Source organism: Cebus imitator, unplaced genomic scaffold, assembly GCF_001604975.1.
Source record: "Cebus imitator isolate Cc_AM_T3 unplaced genomic scaffold, Cebus_imitator-1.0 Scaffold76, whole genome shotgun sequence".
Lineage (NCBI taxonomy): Eukaryota > Metazoa > Chordata > Mammalia > Primates > Cebidae > Cebus > Cebus imitator.
In genome coordinates, this window is record NW_016107391.1 from 2,611,679 (window position 1) to 2,630,838 (window position 19,160).

General features: G+C 46.5%; 1 protein-coding gene across 4 annotated transcripts in view; it reads right to left on the reverse strand.

The window, feature by feature from the left end:
- Positions 1 to 18,485, reverse strand: part of FGF1 (fibroblast growth factor 1) — a 106,758-nt gene extending 88,273 nt beyond the window's left edge. For 2 of the 4 annotated variants that reach the window (XM_037739899.1, XM_017532281.2), the window contains exon 1: positions 7,922 to 8,402. The gene's annotated coding sequence lies outside the window, so the exon portion shown is untranslated. Of the gene's footprint in view, positions 1 to 7,921; positions 8,403 to 18,040 lie in introns of those variants that run through there. The other 2 variants (XM_017532282.1, XM_017532284.2) reach the window with 2 other exon arrangements.
- Between the last annotated feature and the right edge of the window lie 675 nt (positions 18,486 to 19,160).

The window sequence follows — 19,160 nt, forward strand, 5'->3', positions numbered from 1 at the left end:
TGGGGTAAGCGGCATGAAGGAAAGAGAGGTCAGAGGGGAGAAACAGGGAAGCCTTTTGGAGGAACTGACAAGAGAGGCAGGGCCTGAGGGATGAAAAGAGGCCTGCTACCTGAAGAACTGGGGGAAGGCATTCCAGCAGATGAAACAGCAGTTGCAAAGTCTGAGAGTCAGGAAAGGGCCTAGAACAGCAGAGAAACAGAGAGGAGGCCAGGGGCTAGATGGGTGGGGGAGAAGTGGGAGTCAGAGGGATCTTGGCCCCCCGAGAGGCCTCCTGTCTACATTCTCACCTTCCTGAAAATCACCACTTTCCCTTACAGCGTGCTTCAGGAACTCATCCCTGCTAAGCCAAATCCAGACCCTCTGCTCAAATTGAAGTGAAGGGAATTCTTTTTGTGGCTGACGGGGTATGTGGTAAAGATACGGCATTCAGTTTTATATGCAGACTTTTTAACATACGGATCGTGCTGACAACAGCTGAGAAGCTCCCCAGCAATGGAGGAGTTTGCCTCGGAGCGGAGGTGTTCAGGCACCTGCAAGGCTGCGAACACCAAGCTGGGACTGTCCCTCTCCCGCAGCCCCGTCCCATCTTGCTGCCTCTTGGTGACATCATGAATAAGGCAAATTGGGCTTCGGGTCCTCTGTACTCCTCCTTTCAGCACCCTCTGCCCCTTTTCAGGCTTGTCTCCACCATTCTCTCCCCTGGTACCCTCAGGGGGTCCACCTGGACTTCCTGGCTCCTCCTCTTCTTCCTCCCTCACAGCTTGAATCTCTGCCATTCTCCACAGTCCCTGCTGAATAATTCACCTCTTGAATGCACCCTTGCTCCTGCAACTTCAGGCAAGGTACAGGCAGGCAAAGGGAGAGGCTAGATTTATGAGACCTTTCTGCGTCCTTCAAATGATGCCAAAGAAGGAGCTGCCTAATCCACTGCAGTCTGAGCCTGGCCCGGCTGCCCAGCTTACTAATAAGCCAGGCTGACAGCAGAGTCCCTATTCAGACCCTTCCCCGTGGAGCCATTGTAAATGACTAGAGCATACTCTGCTGAGGAAGGACTGTGGCCAAAACACTTTGAGAAGTGGCTTGGAACTTCACTCCCTAATGGCCATGCAGCCCACCTTGGGTGTGCGAGCTCAGAGAGCCTGACGTCTCTCTCCAGGGCTGACCCACTGCTGAACCTCACCATCTGCCTCTCTAGCCCATCATTCCCTTCGCTGAAACAAGAGACTGCCCTACATAGGATCACTTTCTCCCCTGGCTTTCTAGGGCTCACAGCTTAAGGAACTAAATCCTCAGTGTGGCTGCACAGTCTGAGCCTGCCTGCTTCCTGGGTTCTGGCTCGCCCATTCATCCCTGCACTCAGCCACACTGGACTTCCTCCTGCTCCTTGGCGATGCCAGGCCTCCTCACATCACCAGAGTATTTCAAGGTTGCCTTTGCGCATGCTCCTCCCCCTGCCACCTGAAACACTCTGCCCTCACCAGTTGAAACCTGCTGATCCGTCAGATCTCAATCCAAGCCTCACCTCCTCAAGGAAGCTATCCTGGACCCCCTGATGGGTTCAAGCTCCCTTTCCATGTGCTTTTTCAGGACCACTTGGTAGAGTCGCTGCTTGATTGATGTCTGTACCGGCATCTAGCCTCTGACTTTCACGAAGGTGGGGGCTGTTGGTCTCGGGCACTGCTGCAGCCCAGTGTCTTGCATGCCCCCTGGCACACGGGAGGCATCCATGCCGAGCTCAGTGAACCTGAGGTGGCCCTCAGTACGCCCATCCCAATCTCCTCTCCCGCTCTTCTTTTCCTCCTGCCTCCCTTCTCTTATTTTCTTTACATTCGCTTCCTTCCTCCCTATTCATTCTTTCTATTCATTCCTTCTTCCCTCTAAGGCCTTGGGCCTACTTGTTGCTCCCAAGTTGCCAAACCTTTGCATAATGTGTAGGCCTTCATCCAGATCACCCCAGAGCCATGGCCTAGTGAGGGAACCTAGGAATCTGGCTTCCTACAGGGTTAGTCTGTTATGGTTTCCCTAACAAGCCCTACAGGCCAGGTGGCTGAAACAACAGAAACCAGAAAGTTTCACAGTGCTGGAGGCTAGAAGTCCAAGATCAAGGTGTCAGCAGGGTGGGTTCCTTCTGAGGCTATGAAGGAAGGACCTGTTCCTGGCCTCTCTCTTTGGTTAGTAGATGGCCATCTTCTTCCTAGGTCTACTTATTTTGTCTTCTCTCTATGCATGTCTCTGTATGCAAATTTCCCCTTCTTGTAAGGACACTAGTTATAGCGGAGTAGGACCCACCCTAATGACTTCATTTTAACTTGATTATCTCTGTAAATATCCTATCTCCAAAATAAGCTTGCATTCTCAGGTAATAGGGGATGGGGGTGAATTTCATCACATGAACTTGGGGGTGGACACAATTCAACCCTAACAGCTACCTCCACATGTCCATTGCCCCAACTCTCTTCAACTCATTCAATGAAGTAAAAATAAGAAAACACGGGACACAGCTTCTGAAGAAATGACACAGGAGTCTGGGAATGGGGTGGGCGTGAGAGGAATGGGAACTGGAGAAAGACACTCCATCCAAGAATGAGAAAGGAGGGTTTATACTGACAGGAGCTGCACCTACTCTCATTGAATAGCCTAGCAGTTAGTTACACATCTGGGCTCTGGCAATCTGCTAGTTCTGAGTTCAAATCCCCCCTCAGCCACTTACTACCAGCGAGGCTTTTCCCTTGCTTATAAAATGTGGGTAAGAGTAATACCTCACTTGTGGGACTGCTGTGAAGATTAAATGAGAGAACAGCCTAAGCAGAGGGCTTCGCACTGTACCCAGCACATAATGACTCAATATGCACCCAATGTGTTCTTATTGTTATTATAATTGGGGTGGTCTCACCAGGTAATTCAGGAAGAAGTGATGACAAGAAAGAGGGTAATTGCCATGACCGAGTCCGCACAAATCTGTGTTCCCTCTCATAGTGACAACGAGAAAGGAAGCCGAGCAGTGGCCAGACCTGAGCGTCTTTAATTGTGGTCTGTGGACCAAAGGCATCAGAATTATGTACATAAGCCTCACCCAGAAAATGCAGAATCCTGGGCCCCTCATGAAGCCACTGAATCAAAATTGTGGGGCATACCCAGGAACCTGATTTTTGAAGAAGCTCCCCTGTGATTCTTATGCACGTTAAAATTTGAAAACCCGTGGACAAGACCACAGGTGCTGGAGGAGCAGAGATGAGTCATGTCCATGAGTAATCCCCCATGCTGACTCAGCTCTGGTGCAACGTAGGCACGTCCCTCACACCTGTTCTCGTCACCAGCATTCCTTGGACAAAGTCAGGAGGTGGTCTTGAGCAATTAGGTATAAAACAAATCTCTCTAAGTCACATTTTAAAGTTACTATTTAGAGAGATCGCATTGACAAAGTGTTTTCATTACTGTAAATTTTACTGTGCTCAGATACTTAGTTTTGGACTATGCATTCTTCCCCTCCTCACAGCTGAGGTTACCTAATCTTGACCTTTCGTTTGGCTCAAGATGACCTCCGGCCTTAGGCTTGAGGATTGTAAGGCACCCAGGCCAGCACGCTTGCTGTAACTAGGGCTCTGTTGTTAGGCACCATTTATTTGGTTCTTGGTCACCAACCACTACCTGGTTCAGAAAAACCTTAGCCCCACTCTTCCCCAGTGCCTGCGTTCATTTCTTGCCCCCAAAAACCCAGTCCAGAGGCTACGGGTCCTCAAGGTTAAGATTCTACCTGTGGTCCAAGCTAAGGTCCTGCCATCTCTTAGCAGTTTCCAAATCCTAGCTTATTTTCTAGGGTCTTTCAATATCATCTGGTGCTGAATTCCTGTCACCAAGCTCCATGTGCCTCTCAGGACACCTCTCATAATTCCCCCAAACCATATACAGCCTACCAGTGAGGAGCATGAGCTCGCTGGACAGCCCAGGTATGAAGCTTGGCTCTGACACTTGGTAGCTGTGTGACCTTAGCCAAACACCCACCCACCAAGCCTCAATTCCTGCATCTATAACAGCCCCTACTATGATGTGCAGGGTTGTCATGAGTATTGAGTGAAGTGATACACTTACAGCCAAGCACAGTGCTTGCACACAGGAAGGGGTCACGAAATGTTGGGGACCAGTCCATAAGCTCCTCTATTTCTGAATGCTCATACATGTGAACAAACCTCCAGGCCGAAGCAAACATGCCTCCAAGCTGCCCAAGCAGTGGCACTGAGGGTCACCCATAGAGGGTCACTTTGGGCTTTGGAACAAATGGACTTGTAAGCAGTCTTTTCTCTTCTTTCTATTCTTTTTTGAGGTAGTGTTTCATTCTTGTCACCCAGGCTGGAGGGCAATGGCGCGATCTTGGCTCACTGCAACCTCTGCCTCCGAGATTCAAGTGATTCTCCTGCCTCAGCCTCCCAAGTAGCTGGGATTACAGGTGCTTGCCACCATGCCCAGGTAATTCTGTATTTTTAGTAGAGATGGGGTTTCACCATGTTGGGCAGGCTGGTCTCAAACTCCTGACCCCAGGTGATCTGCCTGCCTCGGCCTCCCAAAGTGTTGGGATTATAGGTATGAGCCATCACTTCTGGCCAAAGCAGCCTTTCCAGAACTCGCCTTTAAATAATAATAATAATAATAGCAAATATATAGTACTCACTATGAGCTAGACCCTGTGCTGATAAGGGCATTAGTCATTTGATCCCTTCCATAACAAGGTCAGTACTTTATTACCCCCACTTTACAGATGAGGAAACCGAAGGCCAAGGACTAATAGGTCACAGGTCACAGTACTAATAAGTAGCAGAATTTGGACACCAGGCAGCCCAGCTGCAGAATCTATATACTTAGCTACTGTGTTATGCTCCCTCTCTTAAGCAGTATAATTTAATTATTAAAAAGAAAAGGGGAAAACAAGGGAAAAGTTAAAGGTGGAGAAATATTTTAAGCAGATAGTAGTGGCACCAGCATTCTTGCAAGTGAACCCAAGATACTCACTTCTGGCTGGGTTTACACCATGGTGCATTTAATAATAAAAAGAACTGCTACTCCCTCCCTCCCCTTCTCTCCCTGTTGGCCACTGGCCCAGATGCTTGTTCTTGTTCCTGTACCTTGGACTCCTTTTCTTGTCTTTCAGCTGAGTTGAACATGTCAGCCCAGACCCATTCTCTGTTACCTGCCCACCCAATGAGTCCCCTCTCTTCTTTGTGGTTGTTTGGGCTGGATCCGGTCATATCTCAAGATGGGACACCTTGTTGATACTTAAACATTTGTTGATTAGGGAATCCTTTCTTCAGAAAAAGTGTTCTCACCCACAACTTACGTGTGATGTATAGATGTTAGATTTACCTAAAGCATGGTATGCCTACGGCACAAACAACTTCAGATTATTTTTCCAGCAACCTAAATCAAGGGATACTGCATAAGCCATGCAATGCTTGTTTAACAAGGTGGAAATAGGTGGAAATGGGTGTGTCTTCCACTCTGCACAATACCTAACCCCTGGCAGCTAGCACACAGGCTGACAGCATCAGAGGCATTCGACTCAGAGCAACTCCATCTTGAGTGAGGGCTAGGAAAATGAGGCTGGACTTGCTGAGCTGCATTCTCAGAAAGTTAGGCATTCCTAGACTCCAGATCTTTACGGTTAAGGGAATAGATTGATAATGTTTCCTGACAGACCCAGACTTGGGAGTGTCCAGATATCCTGATATTTTGGGAACAAAGGCATTCCTAATTTTGCTTCAAAGATAATAATATGGATTCTTGCAAAATATAAAAATTAATCCTTTATCACAAACCATTGTAGCAGAACACATCTCCCCATGATCTTTTTTTTTTTTCCCCCATGATCTTTTTAAAAGCCTATGTATATGAGCATTGCACCTAAGGCGGACATGTTCTTCCTCTTACTTTCGGGAACACTCTACTCTGTCTATGGAGTAGCTGTGCTTTCAACACTTCACTTTCTTAATTAACTTGCTTTTGCTTTGCACTGTGGACTCGCCCTGGCTTCTTTCTTGCTCGAGATCCAAGAACCCTCTCTTGGGGTCTGGATATCTTTCCCACAACAGCAGTCCCAAGATCCTTAATAGTTTATGTGCGGTCCACAGAATGCAGGTCACCTACGCGAGCGGCCGCACTGTCCGAGCATAGACGTCCCTTCGATGTAGATACAGCACACGGATGTCTGCCCATCATCTCCACTGAGTATGTTATCGTCATGGCTGGTGCTACTCCCCTGTAAAGTCAAACCACTTAACCAGATATGGTTTTCTTAAATCCTTTGCAGAACCAGTCAAGTCATATGTAAACAACAGATTTGAGAGAGAGTTTAAAAGAAACTCATCGTATTTTCTCCTAATGTTTTGCGTACTAACTATCCTTTGGATTACATACTTCATTTGCAAACCCATTTATTTATACTGACAAAGGCAGGGGCAACAGAAGACAGTCTCTCTGAGTCCCTCTGCCAACAGCAAATTGGTGATCTTGCCTTCAGATCTACATCTGAAGAAGGGACTTTCCTCGGAAGCCCTCAATGACCAACACAAAGAAAACAAAGGAAAAGGGAATTTGTGACTGTGAATCAGAGTCTCCACCAAAATCCTCAGTGATCCACACCGACAAACAGCTCCAGTAAACTGCTGGCCACCCTTCACCAGACACCACTTCCCAAAGTGAGGCCCACTTTTTTTCAGCCCTGATGCCACTGCCGCTGGCTCATTGTCACACAGAGCTGGCGGAGAGGCAGCCCGGCTCGCCCTCTGCCAGGATGCTCACATCCTCCCACTGGGTCGGGGAGCTAACTCGTAAACAATCGCATCCCTGTAGAGAATGAAAGGAAAAGTGCTGGTCACCAGTGCAGAAAGGAGGGAGGCAAATGCGGGGTGCGGGAGGAGAAGCGGGGAAGGGGATGTGAAATAGCTAGAGAATAACGGAGTGTTTGAATTCCGCTGAGGCAGAGTGAGCTCTTGGGCCTGAGGGGGTCTCCCTTGGGTCTCTGAAAAGTGGGTACTTGATTAAATGCCTGAAATTCCCATCCCAGTATCTGGAGGGCTGAATTTCTGAAGGGCGCCTCTGCAGCAGCCTTGCATACCTTTGGCATGTAATTGCGACGTGGGTGTGGATAGTGTATGTGCCAGAGAATCTGTCCATTCTGACTCCTTCTCTCCTGGTGCCCATCGGAGGGGTACTGAAATGAGGATATGATATTCCAGAAAGATCAGAAGGGAAGGAAAGAAGAAATCCGAGTGACTATGGGGCCATGGGAATATCACCTTACTAAAACCCCAAACAGACATGCCCAGATCATCCTAAGCTTCAGCCTGACTTTTATATCAAAAGGTTAATAAAATCGAAGCTGCCTACCATGTAGACAGCTCTTCCAAGGCAGCTGAGTATCCAGGCTTCCCAAGAGCTAGTGTGACACAGCAAGATCGTGCTAGCCACACTCACCACGGCCAGACTCACCGCAGCTTTCGGCTTCTGCCGAACCGCAGGGGCCGCATCCAGCTCTTTAGTAAATGAGAGATTCCTGCCCCCACCAGCCCTGATTCAGGGCTGGTGTCAGGCTGGCACTGGGGGAATGGAGATAATGTGGCAACATGGTACATTTGTATTTTTGCAGTCTCTAAACTAGAAGTGCTATTTTTACATGTCTGTGACATCAGCACACCCTTCCCCCAGAGCAGTCTGCACCACGGTTTAAACCCGGTCAGAGGTGATCTTCTTGGGTTCACTTGCAAGAGTCCTGGTTCCAATGCTATCTGCTTAAAACATTTTCTTTCCTCTCCGAGTAGCATTACATTTGCACCTGAACAGACAGACAGACAGACAGACAGACAGACAGACAAGACACACACCCTCAGCTATAACCTGCTCTGTTTCCCAGATCAGATGCTCTGATTCTTACCTAAAGAGCTTGCAGGCCGAGGGCTGTACCTCTCTCCACACTTGCTCGGTGCTGTCCCAGGGGAAACAATCCACTTGGTGTCTCTGCTCTGCGTTTGTCACTGTCACCGTGCTGCGGCTGCCTCCCTAGCAGCCCCAAGCCAGTTCTCTGAACCTCCAGGCAACTGCAGCTCTGAGTGGGGAGAGGGACGGGCCGTGGCATGCACATCAGGTTGCTGGCCTGCCTCCAGATACCATGCCACAGAGCTGGCTACCAGTCCCTAGGGCTGTGTGGGAAATCGAGGAGGGGGGGCAGTCTGGGGGAGCCGAGAATGCCAGCCTTTAGGTCTATCTCCGGCCCTTGTTTATCAGCAGAGGGGACCTGCCTTTAGAAAACCACCCACCCCCACCCCACTCTCAGGGATGCACACAGCTCTAAGTAACCCCCAACTTGGAACGCCAGCAGCAGGCCCAGGCACACAGAGCTGTTAGCCAGCCAGGAGGGAGGTAGAGACAGCAGACAGTGGCAGCAGCTACCCTGGGTGTTATTTTAACGTGGTTTGTCTTGGGGCAAATGTCTGAGCCGAATGGACTATTGGCCCGTCTGAGCAGAATCCTGTTTATTTTGAGGCCTGAGTCGTCAGGGAAACAGCAGGTCGTGGCTCGGAGACGCTCCTCTGGAGTCAGAAGGCTGCTGGATGAAAGGGAGGCCTTTTCTGTTCTGTCATCTGGCATCCCTGCATGGGGTGTAGGTGTCTGTGTGTGGCAGCATGTATGTGTGTGTGTGTGTGTGTGTGTGTCATCCCCAGAGCCAAGCCCTACCAATGGCATTTTGCAAAGTCAATCAAGGCAAAGGCCATCCAGGTTGGGACTAGGGAGAGGCTGCAGAGAAGACCCTTCTGTCCTCCATCTCTACTTTTCAACTCTGTCCCTGTTGGATGAGGTGAATCCTCAGGTGAAATCAACTTCAGGGGTGGGGAATTCTTCAATGGGCCATGGACATCCTCTTTATACTTCTGGCCAGGACGGGGTAAGGAAGGGAGGGAGCTGTCTGGACAAATAACTCTTTGGCTAGAAGGTGGGGAATAGGTGGACTGAAAGCATATGGATCAAGAGCTGTCTTTGAAGAAACCAAATGAAAACATGATTAATAGTTTCCAATAATTGAAGAGTCCCTCCTGCTTATGCAGGCATTTGAGCCCAGGAGGCATGAGTGAGTGTCTGTGTGTGTGTGTACGCACGCGGGTATGTGTGTGCTCCACACACTTCCATGTATGCACACAAGCCTGCCCACCTGATGATTCAGGTAGAGAGGTGCAGATCGACCTGTCAGAACTAGAACTGTGCTCTCCAGTCCAACTCCTCTGGGTAGTTGCTTAGGTGTAGAGAGGGTGGAGGTGCGATTTGTTCCCTATACTCCCTAAAGAGCATGGGGGTAGGGGGAAGCCATCCATGTGCCTTCTGGAGGGATGAGCCTTGGAGAAGAAGCTTGTGTCCTGCACTAGGGAGCTAGAGGCTCAAACATCACAGAACTGCAATCTTGGATAAGCAGCAGCTCCCAAAGGGGACTTGGATGTACAGAAAAGGTTGATTTCTCCAGACCTTATTAACCGGAACCTTCGTGAACTACCACTTCTACACATGCAAAGGATACTGATAATTTGCTTTAAAACATACGAATCTTCCTGAGTATCTGCAAGGTTCCAAAGGGCTTTCTGAATCATAAAAAAATACGTATTTCAGACAGTGGCCTTCTAAGTATTAAAGAATCATTTGCTAGATGTAGTATTCATGCTAACTCTTTTTAACTATGTGAAATGATAGACTTGAAAGTTAGAAAACACCCTAAAAATCCTAAGAACAGAGATGCGGACTCAGAGTCTTACCCAGGAGCTACCCTTAGTTAAAGTCCTCATTGTGACTAAAACCAGGTCTCCCTACTTTAGGCTAACCCCCTGTTAACCTGCCTGCACTGTGTGGTTGGCCATTGCTGGGCAGTTAATTCAGTTCAACGGCTCCAGATTCCCTCCCTCCTAGTGTAAATTAATCAGACTTTCCTATGTATATCTTCCCTGCAAACTCACAGAATTATCATGACAATCAAATGTGTCCAAGTGTGTCTGAGTAGCTTGACCATGGGGAATGCAAATGCAAGTCATTATTTTATTTTAGTTCTCCATTATCTTCAGTTATGAAACTCTGTTTAAATACACACACACACACACACAGAGCTTTCAGGCAAATATGGTCCCTAGCTACTCACATATGCTAATTTATCTACTGCATATTGGGTGTTTGGCAATATTACTGTCCAGATACAGGGAAATAATGAATCCTCAGTTTGTTAAGGTATTTACTGTAATATAATTCCCCCCATGTTGAAAATTTTTAAAATTTCATTTTCATATCCTTCAATTTCTATATTTATTTCAACTTCCGTGTAGTATCTAGATTTAACTTTTAAATAACATACATTGAGATTTTTCCGAGTCCGGAGACATGATCATGTGAATGCTTTTCAGGCCCACTGTTATTTAGAGTAGGAAGGGACTTTGCGATTACCTAGTTGAAAAGTCTGGTCTCAGAATAGCCCTGCAGCTCTGTGACTGGAAATAGTCAGTGGAAATAATAGCCGTCGAAGCTGCTTATTAAGCATCCTCAATATGCTAGATCCTATGCAGAACATGTATCAGAAATCATGTCTTCTTCCAAAGTTGTTACACCACTTTAAAAGCCCTTTCTGCCCTGATAAAACCTTGTAAGAGCGGCTACTAGTACTGCAGAGGGGTCCTCTGAGAAAGGAAGAAAATGTCAGGTTTGGAGGACCAAAAAAATCCTAGTAGGTTTATCCATGGAGATGTGGGCTTGCCCCGGAGTCATCCACATCTAAAATGTTGTGGCTAGTGCCAGAGGTGAGACTTTTCCTTCCACATCCTAAGAGATAGACTCAATACAGAGCACTTAGGTAGCTGCTATTACAGAAAGTGGCTCTAAACCTCTCCTAAGAGCTTTAGAAGGGTGATAAAGGTAGAATGTAGTGGTTCTGTAGTTTTACTTATTTTGTGCTCAGTGCCTCTAAAAATCAAACATAACTATCACATTTTACCTGCACCAGCATGAAAAAAGCAGAGCATTATTAAATGAACATGGTTCAGAATGTCCCCAGTAAATACATTTTTTTCTCTCCAGGCAGAACGTAAGCCCTGGCGTCTTGTCCTTGATTCTTGAGAATGACATTCAATGTTTGCTTTAAAATTTCCCCTTCATTCATCCTGTTTATGCAAATGATACGGTTCTGTGAAACACACACCAGATACACTGCATTTTCCTTCTAATCTCATTTGACCTTGTTCAGGCACAACAAATCCTAATCAGCTGACAGGAGAAATTAGATGCTGCATGCCACTCTCTCCCTCCAGCAAACATTTCCTTCTGTTTATGCCCAATCAGGCAGTTAAATGAAGGGCATCCTGGCCTCACAGTGAAGCAAGTGCCATGCTGACAGAGGGCAGTGGGAAATGCAGCAGACATTCACGGGAAATTGTATTCGTTGCTCAAGGAGACCAGCCAGCCACAAACATCACCAGAGCTGCAGAACAGAAGTTGGGTCCAACGGCCCTCCAGATCCCACTGTAACCCAATTACATGAGCTTGCCCCCATTTGTTGACCTGACTCTTCAGCAACTTCAGGGGAGGATGCTTGGGAAGGGTCATGCCCATGAGAGCTGGGTTTCCTCTCCTCTGATATTGGTTGCCTACCACCTATTCTATTGTGTTTTCCTCGATCATAGTTTTTAAATTTTAAAATATTTTACCTTTACATAAAAGGAACACTTCATGCACATAATACTGTGCCCAGAGGTATAAAATGACCCTCTTTTCCCCAAACATAATCACTATTTACTTTGACTGTATAGATCCTTTCAGAAAAAACAAAACAAAAAAACCTGTCTTTGTACCCAGAATATGCATATGCTAAAAACACACGTTAATATGCACAATGTCTTGCATAATTCTTTGTTTGTTTTTCACTTAATAATAGGTGTTTACACATTGGTCAAGTTCATCCAAGCACCAAATTTCTTGCCTGGATTATTGGGGTATCTCCCTAATTGGTCTCCCTGCTCTACCTTAACCCTCTATAATTCATTTCAGAAGGATCCTGCTAAAAGGTAAATGACATCATGTCCTTATTTGTTCAGAACCGTCCAGGGTCTTTCCTTTGCACTAGGAACAAAATCTAAGCTCACTACCACCACCTGCCTCTGAAAGTTCACACCTGACACACTCCTCCTTGCTCACCGTGTCCAGCCACCTGCTGCCCACACGGGCCAGGCTTGGTCCTAGCTCGGGGCCTTTATACTTGCAGTTCCCTCTGCCCAGAATTATGCATTTATTTTCTACCCCTAGATTATTTGCGTGGCTGGCTCTTTCCTGTTATTCTTGTCTCAGCTCAGGCCACCTCCACCCTGTTCTAAATCAGCCCCTTATCACTCTCTTTTACATCTCCCACTTTCTTTTTCTCGGAAAATTATTGTATTCATAAAATGTTTACTTAGGTCAGGTGTGGTGGCTCATGCCTGTAATCCCAGCGCTTTGGAAGGCCAGAAGGGTGGATCACCTGAGGTCAGGAGTTCGAGACCAGCCTGGCCAACATGGTGAAACGCCGACTCTATAAAAAATACAAAATTGGCCGGGCGTGGTGGCAGGCACTGGCACATTGGTCTAGGATCTGCCACAGATGGCAGTTTTGTTTTCAGTTTATCATTTACTTATATGTATGGGACTATAGGCTGTGACGCTTGCCTCCTCAAAGTCTTTGTGCTTGGAAGGCCCCAAGTTTTGTCAGCTAAAATGGTGCACCATCTTCATTGGTTTGTCAGTTGATGATTAAAAACCTAAAGCTTAGGCCAGGTGCGGTGGCTCATCCCAGCACTTTAGTAGGCTGAAGCGGGCAGATTTTTTGAGTCCAGGAGTTCAAGCCCAGCCTGGGCAACATGGTGAAACTCCTTCTCTACAAAAAAACTCCACAAAAATTAGCTGGGTGTAGTGGTATGTGCCCATGGTCCCAGCTATTTCGGAGGCTGAGGTGGGAGGATCGTTTGAACCCAGGAGGTAGAGGTTGCAGTGAGCTGAGCTCATGCCACTGCACTCCAGCCTGGATGACAGAGAGAAACCCTGTCTCAAAAAGAACAGCAGCAATAACAAACTAAAGCTTTATGGACCCAAGAGGAACCAGGGGGAAACTTCTCGTTCTCTGCCTCAGCAGAACATCAAATCAAGATGGTGCAACTCTCACTTGATGTGTGACAGAGAACAGAGTGATCTCTCGGGCCTCCCCTGTAATGGTTTAAAAACTGTCCTGTCAGCTTAGATTGGGCTTTGGTGTATTGGAGTGTCTGCAACTGGTCTACCTGGACCTCAAGCAGGTTATGAAATATAGAAAGCCCAGTGGTTGGTTTTCCTGAGTCACAAAATCCCTTGAAAATCTTGATAGGATCTAGCTCTATTTCCCAGAACACACACACACACACACACACACACACACACACTTTTTTACATTTAATTTCAGGAAGTTACAAGATGCCCCAAGCATACTTTAACCCCAAGTTAAGAACTTCTGGTTTAACAATTGTCTAGCTATTTGACAAAAGAAACAAACAACAAAACCCAATCTGGATCCCCAGCTTCTTATTTAAATTCCTGATGAATCCGAGGTTTAAATGTAAAGAGATAAGCCTTAGAGGAACACATTACAGGAAAACATTAGTTAATAAGATTTATAATCTTAGAATGGGAAACACTTTTTGACACATGATTTAAAACCCAGAAGTGAAAATAAAGTAGTGAGATTGATTCCAAAAATCTAAAATGGTCTGTCCAGGAAAGAGGAAAAAAACTCTCTTGGTTGAGACTCTGGGGAGAAGTGAATTGATCCTATCTTTTCCGTCTATCTTCTTCCCACTGGAGCTGTGTGAGTGGCCTGTGGCCAGGCTCTATGGGACAAGACATAAGTTTATCAGAACTTACAGGGTGAGATCACATCCTTCCTTCAGCAAAGCCCGTCACTGGATTAATTATTTCAATAGCAATGGTTTGGGTTTTTAAACGACTTTATTGAGATATACTTCACACACTCTGAAGTTCACCCATTTAAACTGTACTATTAAGTGGTTTTGGTATATTGACAAAGTTGTAGAGCCATCACAACTATAATTTTAGAATATTTTTGTCACCCCCCCAAAAAACCCCATATCCGTTAGCAGTCATTCCCCATTCCCCCTCCCACCAGGCCTAAGCAACCACTCACCTACTTTCTGTCTCTGTAGATTTTCCCATTCTGGCCATTTCATATAAATGGAATCTTAACAACATGAGCCTTTTTCCTTTAGTGTCATTTCCTCAAGGTTCATCCGTATTGGAGCACTTGATATGTGCTCCAATTTTTTTCCTTTTTATTTCTGAATATGTCATTGTATGGATACACCACATTTTATATCTCCATTCGCCAGCTGATGAACATTTGGGGTGTTTCTTTTGTTTGGCTATTATGAATAATGTTGTTATTCATGGACACGTTTTTGTGTGAACATGTTTTTATTTCTCTTGGGTCTACCAATGTTTTCTTTTTTCTCTTAAAGGTTTACCCAAAGAATTTTATCTCTATCTATCTATCTATCTATCTCTATTTGTGTCTGTCTGTCTGTATGTATGTATTCTTCCCTCACCATCATAACCTCATAAAGAAGCAAGCAGATTTGGGTTCTAGGACCTCAGAGCTCTTATAACCCCGTACTGTGACCTTCTGTGTAATTTCGGGACACGACTCACTCTTTCTATGCCTCAGTTGTGCCATCAATAGAAGGAAGGTGAGAACACCAGCTCTTTCACACTGCCACAGGCTGTTCTAAAGATAAATGATGTAAATCAATAGGATCTGCTCTTTCAAAGATATGAAGCCATCTGAATAGGCCAGTGTGCATCGGAGAGACAAGATACGCTTGAACCAAAAGTTTTGCCAGCACAAAGATGGCTGTATCCACTAAGAGTCCAGTAGCTTGATGTGGGGGCACAGATGGTACAAGAAATCACCACTGTTTTCTCAAGATTTTGGTTTTCTTTGAGATCAGAACGTGTTTGCCTTCCAAATCTTGCCAGTCACCCTCTGAGAGAGGGCCCCAGTTTGGTCACCCTGGTGGTGGGTAGGAGACAGGGCAGGGCTGTATGTACTGACTGGCAGCCCAAGGGGCAAGCTTAAATTCTAAAGCCTACTTTCTAGCCAACATTTCCCACAAAGACCACCCTACTGTCATTTAATTAAACAGGGTACTCTCTGCAGAGTTCCAGAGGCACCTCTTTTTGTGAAATCCCTGACATTCCTGTAGGCTCTGTGTCAGGGGAATGACCCCTCACCCCTGGATAGAATCTAGTAAGAACTACCCAATAGAGGTACTGGGCACCCAGGTGGCAGAAGAGGGGTATAAAATATATGTACTTCTTCCTGCTCTCTAACCAGTCACCTGTGTCCTTTGCTCTTTAAACTCAGGCAGCAGGAAATTCTACTGATAGGTGTGTAAATGATTAATGAAATAGGAAATGAGAAGGTGACATCCTGGGTTATAAATCCCCACATCACCACTTACTAGATGTGTAATTTAGGACAAGTAACTCATTTCTTTGAGGCTCAGTTTCCTCATCTGTTAAATGGGATAATGGCAGTACTTGCCTCGTAGGGTCATTGTGAAGATTACCTAAGATGATGCCTGTAGGGGCTCCAGCATACTATCTGTGTTTGCTATAGTTATTATATTACTTTTAAAGTCAGAATTAAGGACCCCAAGGCCGGGTGCAGTGGCTCACGCCTGTAATCCCAGCATGTTGGGAGGCCAAGGTGGGCAGATAGATTACCTGAGGTCATGAGTTCAAGACCAGCTTGGCCAACATGGAGAAATCCTGTCTCTACTAAAAATACAAAAATTAGCTGGGTGTGGGGCAGTGGATGCCTGTAATCCCAGCTACTTAGAAGGCTGAGGCAGGTAAAGTGCTTGAACCCAGGAGGCAGAGGTTGTAGTGAGCCAAGATTTCGCCATTGCACTCCAGGCTGGGTGACAGAGCAAAACGCTGTTTCAAAAATAAAAAGAATTAAGGACCCCAAGTAATCCATCCATTCTCCCTAATCTATTTAGGAAGACTCACTTTCTATTGGTCAATTAATTAGATGCACTTAATTGAGCACCTAGTATGTATTAACTACCACAGAGAGGGCTCGGGAATGAAACTTAACTTTCCCCCGAGAATGGAGAATTCAAGCTGTGAGGGACACTAAGACACATGAAGTTCTTAAAGAACATGTCAACAGCAAACTGCAATCCCAACAGTCAATGCCACTCTGATTCAGAGAGGGGAGACAGCAGAAAAGTCTGGAAGGGCCAGATAAGGCCTCAGGGAGGCAGGAGCAAGGCAGGCCCTTGTAAGGCAAGATGCGTTCACAGCAGAAGAGGAGAGGGAGACAGAACTGGGCAAGAGGGTTGAGGGGGAAGGGAGACTGATGTGAGCATGGGCAATTTGGGAGCCCAGGTGGGTCTGGGCCTAGTTCATGGTCCAGGGGCTGAGCCACAGACAAGCCTTTTGATATCTTTTCTATTCTCAGAGATCTCTGGGAATAACATGACATGGTATCTTTTAGTCACCTGTTTCACTAGCAATTACCCTTTCCTATAAGACCTTCTGTCACTAACACATTTTTGTGGCAGGTAAGAGGGAGGAGCTGCTATCAGAGGAGCTTTGACTCAATCTAGACCATTGTAAAAAAAAGTGGTGTAGAGTAGCAGCCATTGACTTCGGCCACCCTGCATCTAGCCCCCTTTGTCCTGGGACACGAACCCTGATCATGTCTGGGGAAACACCCCTTCATTGTTTTCAGTCCATGTGGTTTGGGGATGGGAATGACTCCATGCCCACGGCAACGATGGGCACAATACCCACATTGGCTCTATGTGATAGACCCTGAGATTCTAGCTAGAACTAGAAAGAGCAGCACCTGTTCTTGTACAGTGCTGTGCTAGTGAGATGTCAGCTGGGAGCTGCTGCAGCCATCTGGCCACTGCAATGGGCAGGTCTTCCTGGAAACGGAGGGACACACGGGATGCAAAGCCAAGAAATGGAAAGACAGATTCACGATGCCATCATCTAGGCCCCTGGATCCCATTGTACCAAAACCTTGCTTCTTCAGTCACATGAGTAAAAAACAAAATCTCTTTTTGCCCAAGTCTCTTCAAACTGGGTTTCAGTTCATGGTTACTAAAAGAATCCTGACTTATTCAAGTAATTACCTTGTTCCTACCAGAATTTTGTTGGCTGCTTCTGAGTATGGGTATTTGTAGTGCATAGCCCAGGAGCAGACTGTGTCCAGGACAACAGTTTGTGTGTACAAGTGATACTGGGATCTATACGTATCTCTAAATGGATATAGGTGCGTGTGCTATGCAGAGGCCTTAGAGCGGAGACTGAGACTGCACCATCTGTTTCTCTTCTCGGTCTCTCAAGTCTATGTACAGGCCAATTTCCTCAAGCCCCTGATTTCATTCCTCTTATTTTCAACCAGAGAAAGGAATTCGTGGATCTGTTAAGTATATTTTGCAGGGTTCTAAGAAATCAGGAAGAGATGGGGAAGGGAGGTGTTGGAGAAAAGGAGGCTCTGTATGTCCCATTTGTGTTTTTTTCCCTTTTGCCAACAACAAAGACTCAGCTGGCATCCTTTTATTTTCTATTTCATGCAGTGCTTTTTAAAATGAAGCATGAAGTCTACTGTAATGGGATTTGTCTAATGATTTCCTGGTAAATGTCTTCTTGGATCTCAGCAAAGATAATTCACTTAGTAGGAATCACTTCCTGCTTGACCGCTAAGAACTAGACCTACCCAGTTCTTTCTGAGAGTAAACCGGCCTTTGAATGAGAGAAGGCAGCACAAGAATATTTTACTCTAGCATTCATCACGTAGACTCAAGCTTGCCACAGACCCAGATCAGGGAGGAGAAAAAGGAAGGCGGAGGTGAGGGGAGCGTTCGTGCTGAGTACAAGCATGAAGTCAAGCAGAAAGTCTGTAGCAATCTGAGCCCTTTGCAGAAACAGATGTACTTACCTCTTTGCCTTGGCTCTGGGCTGCTTTCTTCCTGGGGCAGGGACAGCTTCTGCAGTGTCCACCCTGTTCTACCAGGACAGCTGCAGGCAGGCTGCTGCAGGAGGAAGGGAGTTCCCATTCACCATCAGAAGGGAGTGTCCTCCCAGAAAAGGAGGCGATGCCCTCATTCCCCTGGAGCGAAGGCTGTTGGATCCACTTGTCCTCTCTCTCCTGTTCCCTTTCTGGTATGAATGGAGCTCAGAGGAGCCCCATGAAAAGAGTTGAGTGAAACCACACACCACACCCACCCGGCTAGCAGGTTGGTCTCCCAGCCTCGGGGATGGTGGAGAGGAAGGCAGTGGAGTGGGTCATGGGCACTTAGGCCCCTACGAGTGCAGCTGACCCTGGTATGACCACAGAAAGGCCAAGGACAACTGCTGTGTATTTATTTCTCCCCCTCTCATGTGATCTTATTTTTGGACTGGACACGAAAACTATTTGGGGGCTGGACAGCTGCCAGGTGAAAGGACAATGATCTCATCCGAGTTCTCTCCATATCTCTCTCTGCACTAGTCCCTGTTACCTTTCCCAGTGTGAGGCAGAAGGCAGAGGGTTTTGAGCCGAGCCTTACTGTCAGTACATCGAAGTCATGCGTCCAACTTACCATCGTTCTTCAGCTAGCCGACTGCCACCCTTTGGGGTTTCACAGAGGATCAATGTAACGAACGAAGTCCTTACTTTTATGTCTGAGGTAGGTGGGTGTCTGAATCTGGTGGTCATGTCGCACGGTCATCATACACACTATTTTAGATGCAGAGATCCTCCAACACCAGGAAGGGAGCTCCAACCCTGGAAGGCAGGTGTCGGCAGCATCACAAAGCTAAGTTCTTACATAATGTGTCGATTATGCCTTCCACCCGGGCTGTTTCTGCCTCTGACTCCTAGGCTTGTAAAACTTAAAACATTGAATAGCCTGATTTTTCACCTCTGATCCTTCCTCTTCAGATGTGAATGGTAAATTTAGAAAATGCCATGCCTGGCAAAATGCCGATTCAATATCATCATCTTCATCACCATCACTGTTATTTACTGGGCTCCTTCTTGCTGAATGCCCTTCATTGGCTGAGTACTTGTGCATTCT